This window comes from Dendrobates tinctorius, unplaced genomic scaffold, assembly GCF_039654945.1.
Source record: "Dendrobates tinctorius isolate UK_male_01 unplaced genomic scaffold, ASM3965494v1 ptg000040l, whole genome shotgun sequence".
Classification (NCBI taxonomy): domain Eukaryota; kingdom Metazoa; phylum Chordata; class Amphibia; order Anura; family Dendrobatidae; genus Dendrobates; species Dendrobates tinctorius.
In genome coordinates, this window is record NW_027361708.1 from 18,897,692 (window position 1) to 18,907,719 (window position 10,028).

Consider the following 10,028-nt stretch of genomic DNA (forward strand, 5'->3'; position numbering starts at 1 on the left):
ATAGCTTACTTCCCGCATGTGGCTATGCCCACCATGCGCGAAGTTAAGCGTCTCATGTGCGGTTGGTAACCACGGTGTGGAGGAGAGGAGACTATCCTCCAGGCCCTGGGTACCATACCCCTGTAAAAATAAGAATAAAAAATTGGGGTATATTTACCTTCCGACGTCTTGAGCTCCCTTCCCGGCCTCAGCGTTCCCAGTAATGCCTTGTGGCAAGGTCCTGTGATGACGTAGTCTCACGTGACTCTAGTGGTCTCGCGAGATTGCTATAGCAACGCGAGACCAACGTCATCACAAGTCTCACAAGGCATCGCTGGGAACGGGAGCGTCGCTGACACAGCGCGGGACGTCGGAAGGTAAATATACCCCGATTTTTTTTTATTTTTTTTATCATTTTTAACATTCTATCTTTTACTATTGAGGCCGCATAGGCGGCCTCAATAGTAAAAACCTGATCACACTCGTCTAACACTATGTTTGACGAGTGTGACCAACCTGTCAATCACTTTCCAAGCGCTGCTTCAAATCGCTTGGAAAGTGCTTGAATATCGCAAGCGAAAATCGCGGCAAAACATAATCGCGGTAAAATCGCGCGGGGGAAAAAAATGTGCGATTTCTGGGAAGGAATCCGGTTTTCAGTGTCCGGATTTAAATGCTACATGGGCACATAGCCTTACAAGGTATTTAAATATACATCTGACTGTAGTAAACCTTATTACAAATCACATGGAATTTTCTAATTACACGGTCCTAAATATTTTCAAAAGTTGTCAGGCTAAGTTATGAAATGAGGTATTTATGAATGACTATAACCTCCTGAATTCAATCTGACAATGAAAATGTTGTTGGCTCTTGTTTCTATGATCTCAAAAGTATTCCTTTTACTGCTACATAAAATTAATGTATAAAAGTTGAAGTACTTTGAAATAATGTTACTTTTGAAAATATAAAGATGCAAAATATTTTGTTCTAACAATTTTCTGAAATTTATTTAGATGAAACTTAGCAAAAATTCAAATAAACAAAACATGATCATTGGATCATCTCTTACAATTGTCCAACAGTAATCTGGAAGCATTGATTGATTCCAATTTCCTTGATATTTTTTCTCCATAGTTGCATTATTTTGGTGAAATCTCTCACAGTGCTAGTCGTTCACTGCTCCATAGTTTGGTGAAAAAAGTGTAGATGCGTATGTAAGAAATGAAACTTTAACCGCAGAACATCCTGCTTGGGAGGGACTTCTTAACCTTGGACATACTGGGTATGTCATGGTGATTTTGTGTAAAGAAGCTGTCGTGCGATTGCTGCCGGGTGTTCAGCTAACTTCATAGTGGACACCTGGCTCTCACTGACAGGAGATTGAATGCTCGAATCCCTGTACATCATGATTGGCACCTGTTAAACAATCAACAAACATGCAGAGATTGCCTGTCAGTCCTTGTAATGTCATAGCATCTTGGTAGCAGCACTACTATGATTGGCTGGCTGCATTTCCTCATAAAAAGTTATAAAAAGACTGGCATCACCACGCTCTGCAACCTGACACCATTGCACAGCTGAGAAACAGTTGTGATAGGAAGAAGAGAGTAGTTGTCCAGGCCTGTGTGTGCACAGTTTAATCAGAGTCCTCTAGCGGTGCTACTGGTGCTGATGCTGCACCATCATACTAAAAGCCTTTCTTAGGGGTAATCTCATTCTATTTCTGTTTCCATAAAACTAGATGGAGGCCAGATGCTATCGCATCGGGAGGGTGGTAATGTCACGATGGGACAGGCTTTGCAACGTTGAGAATCTCTTCCCCCATGGGCTCACCCACCTATCCACTCTCTCTTTCCCCATGTGCTGACTTCTCCCGTCTGTGCTCTCTTCTTTGATCTGTCTACCCCATGTGCTCTCCCCCTTGTTATCTGTCTCTCTCCTTCCTGTGGTGTGTTCTTCCCTCATGTGGTGTACCATTTTAACTGTCTCCCCCTGTTCTCTGCCTCTCTCACCCCTGTACAGAACATACCACAGCTCCTGGGCAGGGCAGGAAGCAAAAGACAAAACTGACATTACAGCAGGAGATTGCAGAGGATACATTTTGTGAGTTAAAATATTGTTTAAAAGCAGTCAGTGAAATATTTTGCCTCGCAAAATGAAACCTCTGTGATCCCCTGCTGTAATTTCTTTATTGTCTTTTGCTTCCTTCCCTGCCCAGGAGATGTGGTGTGCTCCGTACACAGTCACAGACAATTTTTAAAATGAACTTTCATTCATGGGAAAACCCCTTTAATGTGGCTGGCTTCCTCTGCCTGTAGACACATCGGGCATCTGCCGCCAGGGTCAGCTGAATGATTCACTGTGCCTGCGTGGAATTCGCGCAGGCACAGTGTGACAGTGTTCCGCTGGCGGTACAGTGCAAGAGACTGCGTGAGTGAGTGTGAGTGTGTGAGAGTGTGAGACTGGGATCACACTACCGTGTGTGATGCGAGAAACTTGCTTGAGTTTCTCGCATCAACACCCGTCACTGTCGCCGGCACTCAGGACTGGAGCTGCGGCTGCATGTATTTCTAAGCAGCCACATCTCCGGTCCCAAGTGCCGGCGGTAGCACCCGGTGTTGATGCGAGAAACTCATGCAAGTTTCTCGCATCACACACAATAGTGTGATCCCGGCCTCACACTCACACTCACTCATACAAGCAGTCTCTTGCTCGGTACCACCAGCTTTGGTATCCTTCCAAATCTTCGAAAAAACTTCAGAGAAAGTATCGGCAGCCGGAACACCAGATGATTCAGAGATGGAAAGAGGTATTCTGGGTTGCAGTCCGAAGACAATCTGAAAGGGAGACTTTCCAGAAGATTCAGTTACTTGGTTGTTGTAGAAAAACTCTGCCCAGGACAGTCTACCCAGTCGTCATGATGTGCGTTGACAAAGTGATGCAGGAATCCAGCCAGGATTTGATTAGTCCCCTCCACTTGTCCATTAGATTGAGGATGGTATGCTGAGGAAAAATCCAGCTCTTTTTTTACCAGTTTACAAACTGCTCTCCAGAATTTTGAGGTGAGCTGGACTCCTCTGTCAGATATGAATGCACGGACTGGGAGGTATTCCAGGAAACATGCTCGGGTCTGGATGAATGGGTTGATGCAGTGTCCTCATATATCCGTTTTTGTGAAGACACGTTTATTCCATCCAAATCTGTCCACTTTCGGGGAAACAACAAGCCGTGGTTTACAAATAAAGTCAGGTTGATCCGTAAGAGAAAAGAGGAGGCTTATAAAGCAGGCGATATTACTGAATTCAAGAAACTTAGGAACTCGCTATCTAAAGAGACCAAGTTAGCCAAACTCGAGTATGCAAAGATTCTGGAGGAAAGGTTCTCATCAAAAGATACTAGATCTGCATGGAGAGGATTAAGAGAGGTCACCAATTATAAAAGCCACCCCACTATAGTGAACCCCAGCAGAAGTCTGGCAGCAGAGTTAAATGAATTCTACTGCAGACTTGAGGCAAGCTCTACACACAGTGTCTATTCATCTCTAAGCTCCTCATTCTGTTCATATAAAGATCATTCATTGTGCAACACCCAAGTAGTGATCTCCGAGGCAGAGGTGATACGCATCCTGAAGGGACTTAAGGTCAAAAAGGCACCTGGCCCTGATGGTGTATCTCCAATGTGTCTGAAAGTATGTGCTACCCAAGCTTGCCCCTATACTGACAAATATATACAATGTGTCACTGAAAGAGTGCATTGTACCTCAGTGTTGGAAAAGTTCCACAATTATCCCTGTCCCCAAGAAAGTTGGATCCTCTGAGTTGAACGACTATAGACCAGTAGCACTCACATCTGTTGCTATGAAAGTTTTCGAAAGAATTATGATGTCCCACCTGATAAAATTCACACAGAAGCTATGGGACCCGCTTCAGTTTGCCTATAAAGAGAATCGTTCGGCAAACGACACTGTCAATCTGGCACTGAAGTACATTTTGGATCATACAGATGAACTGCACTCATATATCCGGATTCTTTTCATGGACTTTAGCTCAGCGTTCAATACCATTGATCAGAATTTACTTCATAAGAAAATGGTAGCTCTTGGAGTCCCTCTCAACTTATGCTTGTGGATTTATAACTTCCTGACAGCCAGGATACAGAGTGTAAAAGTTGGACCATTCACTTCGGACACCTTGGTCACAAACATCAGGGCACCTCAGGGGTGTGTTTTGTCCCCGTTACTGTTTTCTCTCTATATGAATGATTGCATCTCTTCAGCAGACTCAGTATAAATCTTGAAATTTGCCGATGATATGACACTGATTGGTCTCATCAGGGGAAATGCTGAAGACCAGGGGAAGAGTCTTGAGGAGATCATTTGCATATTCCCAGTGCCTTCTGGGATAAGTGAAGAGTCTCCGCGAGCTCAACGATCACTGGGTTTTGGCCGTTGCAGCTGAAAAGAGGAAATCGGAAAACCAGGGGAAGAGTCTTGAGGAGATCATTTGCATATTCCCAGTGCCTTCTGGGATAAGTGAAGAGTCTCCGCGAGCTCAACGATCACTGGGTTTTGGCCGTTGCAGCTGAAAAGAGGAAATCGGAAAACCAGGGGAAGAGTCTTGAGGAGATCATTTGCATATTCCCAGTGCCTTCTGGGATAAGTGAAGAGTCTCCGCGAGCTCAACGATCACTGGGTTTTGGCCGTTGCAGCTGAAAAGAGGAAATCGGAAAACCAGGGGAAGAGTCTTGAGGAGATCATTTGCATATTCCCAGTGCCTTCTGGGATAAGTGAAGAGTCTCCGCGAGCTCAACGATCACTGGGTTTTGGCCGTTGCAGCTGAAAAGAGGAAATCGGGCTCGTCTTTCATCGTTTTTAAGAAATCTCAAGATGGAAGAGGCCAGGAGCCATTTGGTGAGCTGCATTTCTTGCTACATGTTCACAGACTTACCAGTGGAAAAGCCAAACTTCACATGCCACAAATGCAAGCTTGTGTCCCTGTTGGAGGAAAAGTTGCAAAATCTCGAAGAGAGGTTAGCTACGTTGAAGATCATTAAGGAAGGTGAAGAGTTCTTGGACAGAGCAGAATTATCTCTTCATGTTACAGAAAGAGAAGAAATTCGAAGTGCACCTGAAGAAACAGAGGATTGGAGACATGTGACCCAGAGAAGCAGGAGGATCAGGAGGCAGTCAGCACCCATACTGCTCAGAAACCAGTACCAGGCTCTCACGCAGGAAAACGATGAAGAAATACATCAGGGTAAGACTTTGCCAACAAGCAGCAACCTTGTACGCCTTCAGAGTCCTCCTGGATGGAGAAAGAAAAATGTTGTGAAGAAGAAACGGAGAGTGGTGGTCATGGGGGATTCCCTGTTGAGAGGAACAGAGGCCGCTATCTGCAGACCGGATATAACTTCAAGAGAAATGTGCTGTCTTCCAGGTGCAAAAATTAAAGATGTGTCTGACAGGATATCAGGACTCTTCAGACCTACAGATGACTACCCATTCCTGCTACTACATGTGGGGACAAATGACACTGCAAGAAACGACCTGGAAACCATCTGCAGAGACTTTGAAGACTTAGGCAAGAAAGTGAAAGAACTGGGAGCGCAGGTGGTCTTCTCTTCCATCCTCCCAGTGGATGGCCATGGAACAAGGAGGTGGAATAAGATTCTGCAGGTGAACAACTGGCTACGTCGATGGTGCCGTCAGCAACGATTTGGATTTCTGGATCACGGAGTGAACTACTTATACGATGGACTACTTGCTAGAGATGGGGTGCACCTTACGAAGACTGGAAAGCAGGTATTTGGAAGTCGCCTTGCTACACTTGTAAGGAGAGCTTTAAACTAGAACAACATGGGAAGGGAAGCAAAAGACCAGAAAAAGCCATACACCTGACAAATGCTATTGAGAACTCTGCTATTAGAAGTGGAAAGGAAGAACAAAGACGAAAGAATCTAATTAATAAAAATATTGGAGAAAGAGAAACCAATCACAAACTAAAATGTTTCTATACTAATGCACAAAGCATGGGCAACAAACAAGGAGAATTGGAACTACTAACACAGGAAAAGAAATATGATGTCATTGGAATCACTGAAACTTGGTGGGACAATACACATGATTGGAATACAAGACTAGAAGGATACAACTTATTTGCAAGAAACAGACTTGATAAACGAGGAGGGGGTGTCGCATTGTATGTTAGAAACGCGTATATCTGCACAGAGATTGAAGCTTCAGAGACTGGGAGTTCTGTGGAAACTGTTTGGGTAAGAATACAAGGACAGAACAATGGAAAGGACACCATTGTAGGCATTTACTACAGGCCGCCTGTGCAAGCTGAAGCTATGGATGAACTCTTTATGCATCAAATGGCCAAGTTCTCCAAAAAATATGACATAGTTGTCATGGGAGATTTCAACTATCCAGACATTTGTTGGGAATCTCTCTCAGGCAAAACTAACAGGTCAAGGAAATTCTTATCCTCTCTTGCTGACAACTTTATCTTCCAAAAGGTAAGGGAGAAAACAAGGGGAACTGCTACCTTGGATCTAATCCTTATAAACAGGGAGGAAATGGTTGAGGAGGTAAAAGTGGCTGGGACCCTAGGAGGTAGCGACCATGCTATTTTAGAATTTTGGATAACTAGAGGCGGAAGACCTGTGAAGACTCAGACGTCAAGGTTAGATTTCAGAAAGGCAGATTTTAAGGGATTCAGAAAGAGAATTGGAGGGATCCAATGGCTGGATATCCTTAAAGACAAAAATGTCCAGGAAGGATGGGAAATCTTGAAAAATGAAATTCTCAAAGCACAGTTGTTAACAATTCCGAAAAGAGGGAAGAATAGGAAGCAGTTAAGGAAACCAGGATGGATGAACACAGAACTTAAGCACATGCTAAAAAGGAAGAAAAAAATGTTTATAAAATGGAAAGAGGGAGGCATATCTAAAGAAGAATATAATGCTGTCTGCAGAACCTGCAGGGCACAAATCAGATTAGCTAAAGCTGAAAATGAATTGAGGCTTGCAAGAGATGTCAAAAGCAATAATAAAGGATTTTGGGGATATGTCAAAAGTAAAAGAAAAGTCAAAGATGCTATAGGATTTTTACAGGATGAAAATGATGAAATGGTAAGACAGGATGTTGAGAAGGCTGAACTTTTAAATTCCTATTTTGCATCTGTTTTCTCTCAGAAAGGAAATGCAACATCAACTGTTATTCACTGTCCTATTAAGGGAATAGAAGAATCCAGGATATCCATAAACAGAAAGATAGTGAGGAAACACTTAGCTAGCCTAAATGAATTCAAGTCTCCAGGTCCAGATGAATTACACCCCAGAGTACTGAAGGAGATAGCAGAAGAAATTTTTGAACCCCTCTCTATAATCTTTGAAAATTCTTGGAGAACAGGAGAAGTGCCAGAAGACTGGAGAAGAGCAAATGTTGTTCCTATCTTCAAAAAGGGGAAGAAGGTGGACCCAGGTAACTATAGGCCGGTGAGTCTGACTTCTATACCAGGAAAGATCTTTGAACAAATTATTAAACAACATGTATGTCAATACCTGGATAAGAATGAAGTGATTAAACAGAGTCAGCATGGGTTTGTAACTAATAAGTCATGTCAGACTAACTTAATTTCCTTCTATGACGGTATCACTGATTGGGTGGATCAAGGAAATGCTGTAGATATAGTATATCTTGACTTCAGCAAAGCATTTGACAAAGTCTCTCATACAATCCTTATTGAAAAAATGATTAAGTATGGAATGGACAAGGCAACTGTTAGGTGGATTCATAACTGGCTTAGTGATCGGACCCAAAGAGTGGTCGTAAATGGCTGCACATCCAGTTGGAAGAATGTCTCAAGTGGGGTACCACAGGGCTCTGTCCTGGGCCCTGTATTGTTCAACATCTTTATCAACGATTTAGATGAAGGAATTGAGGGTAAACTAATTAAATTTGCTGATGACACAAAGCTAGGAGGGATAGCTAATACTAGAGAAGAGAGAGAGAGGATTCAAAAAGATTTAAATAAACTGGAGAAGTGGGCAGCAACTAACAGAATGGTTTTTAACAGGGAGAAATGCAAAGTACTACATCTGGGCAATAAAAATGGAAAAAGCATATATAGAATGGGAGGAATAGGGCTAAGTGACAGCACATGTGAAAAAGACTTGGGTATACTAATAGATCACGGACTGAATATGAGTCAACAGTGTGATGCAGCAGCAAAAAAGGCAAATGCAATTCTAGGATGTATTAACAGAAGCATACAGTCTAGATCACGTGAAGTCATTATTTCCCTCTACTCCTCTTTGGTCAGACCTCATCTGGAATATTGTGTCCAGTTTTGGGCACCACATTTTAAAAAAGACATCAACAAACTGGAGCAAGTTCAGAAAAGAGCGACCAGAATGGTGACCGGTCTGCAAACCCTGTTTTATGAGGAAAGGTTGCAGGATTTGGGAATGTTTAGTTTGCAAAAGAGAAGACTGAGAGGAGACTTAATAGCTGTCTACAAATATCTAAAGGGCTGTCACATTGTAGAAGGATCAACTTTATTCTCATTTGCACAAGGAAAGACTAGAAGCAATGGGATGAAACTGAATGGGAGGAGACACAGATTAGATATTAGAAAAAACTTTTTGACAGAGTGATCAATGAGTGGAACAGGCTGCCACGAGAAGTGGTGAGTTCTCCTTCAATGGAAGTCTTCAAACAGAGGCTGGACAGACATCTGACTGGGATGATTTAGCGAATCCTGCTTTGAGCAGGGGGTTGGACCAGATGGCCCAGGAGGTCCCTTCCAACTCTACGATTCTATGATTCTATGATTCTATGACTTGTATCGGAGTGAGGTGAAAAGAATATGTGACTGGTGTAAAGCCAATAATCTTGTACTCAACACTAAAAAAACTGCTGAGATGGTTGTGGATTTTAGGAAAGATCAACATGAGATACTTCCAATCTACATCCATGACGAAGTGGTTCTTAGGGTCACAGAGACCAAATTCCTTGGTGTTATCATCTCTCATGATCTTAAATGGGGGAAAAACGTGGATGCTGTTATAAGAAAAGCACAACAGAGGATGTTCTTCCTGCGTCAGCTGAAAAGATATGGTTTGTCTAAGAATCTGCTGATCTTATTCTTTAATGCTGTCATCAGATCTGTGATTTGTTCCTCTCTGATAGTCTGGTATGGGGGAGCCACTGCGCATGACAAACTCCGCTTACAAAGGACTTTCAGAACAGCAGAGAGAATTATAGTTTCCCCCCTGCCTAAAATCCAGGATCTTTATGATAAGAGTATTCGATCCCACGCATTGAAAATTTCATCCGATCCCTCTCACCCGGGACACTCCTCATTCCAACTACTCCCTTCAGGACGTCGCTTCAGAGTCCCCAAATGCAGCACCAACCGCCATATGAACAGCTTCTATCCACTCTCTGTTCAACAATTAAATCATCATGTGTAGACTATATACTGTATCTGTCTTGTTAGATGTTACTTGTTGTATCTGTTGTTATATATTATGTTGCCTCTTTGCCACAAAGAATTCCTTGTATATATGTAATATGTACTTGGCGATAATAAATTTGATTGATTGATTGATTTGATTGATATGATGTGGAGGGGAAAACCATGTAGACGGAAACCATACACATCATCTTGACACAAGGTCTTCTGTGATTGGCTGCTGAAGTCACATGTCCCTGGCCATATTAAAAGCGTACTTCATGTTTTGTTGGTGCCATTTTCTATGTCACAGTGCAGAGATGTCACTCCTGCTAGTGCTGCAAGTGAACTTGTCAGTTTGCTAGATAGGATCCTGTCTTGTGTGAAATCGATCTTCTAGAATCTAACTGTGTTGCAGTCTCAGGAGGTCCCATTTGCTAATCCAAATTGTTTGTGATAAAACTGTGTTTCAGAGACAAATCAGAAGGCCTGATTTCCACTTACAAATTTTTTGGTCTGTTTAAAATCCCCAGCTTTCAGTTCTTAATGCCAGTTTTCCAATAATAGCGCCCTCACCCTCCCGCTGCA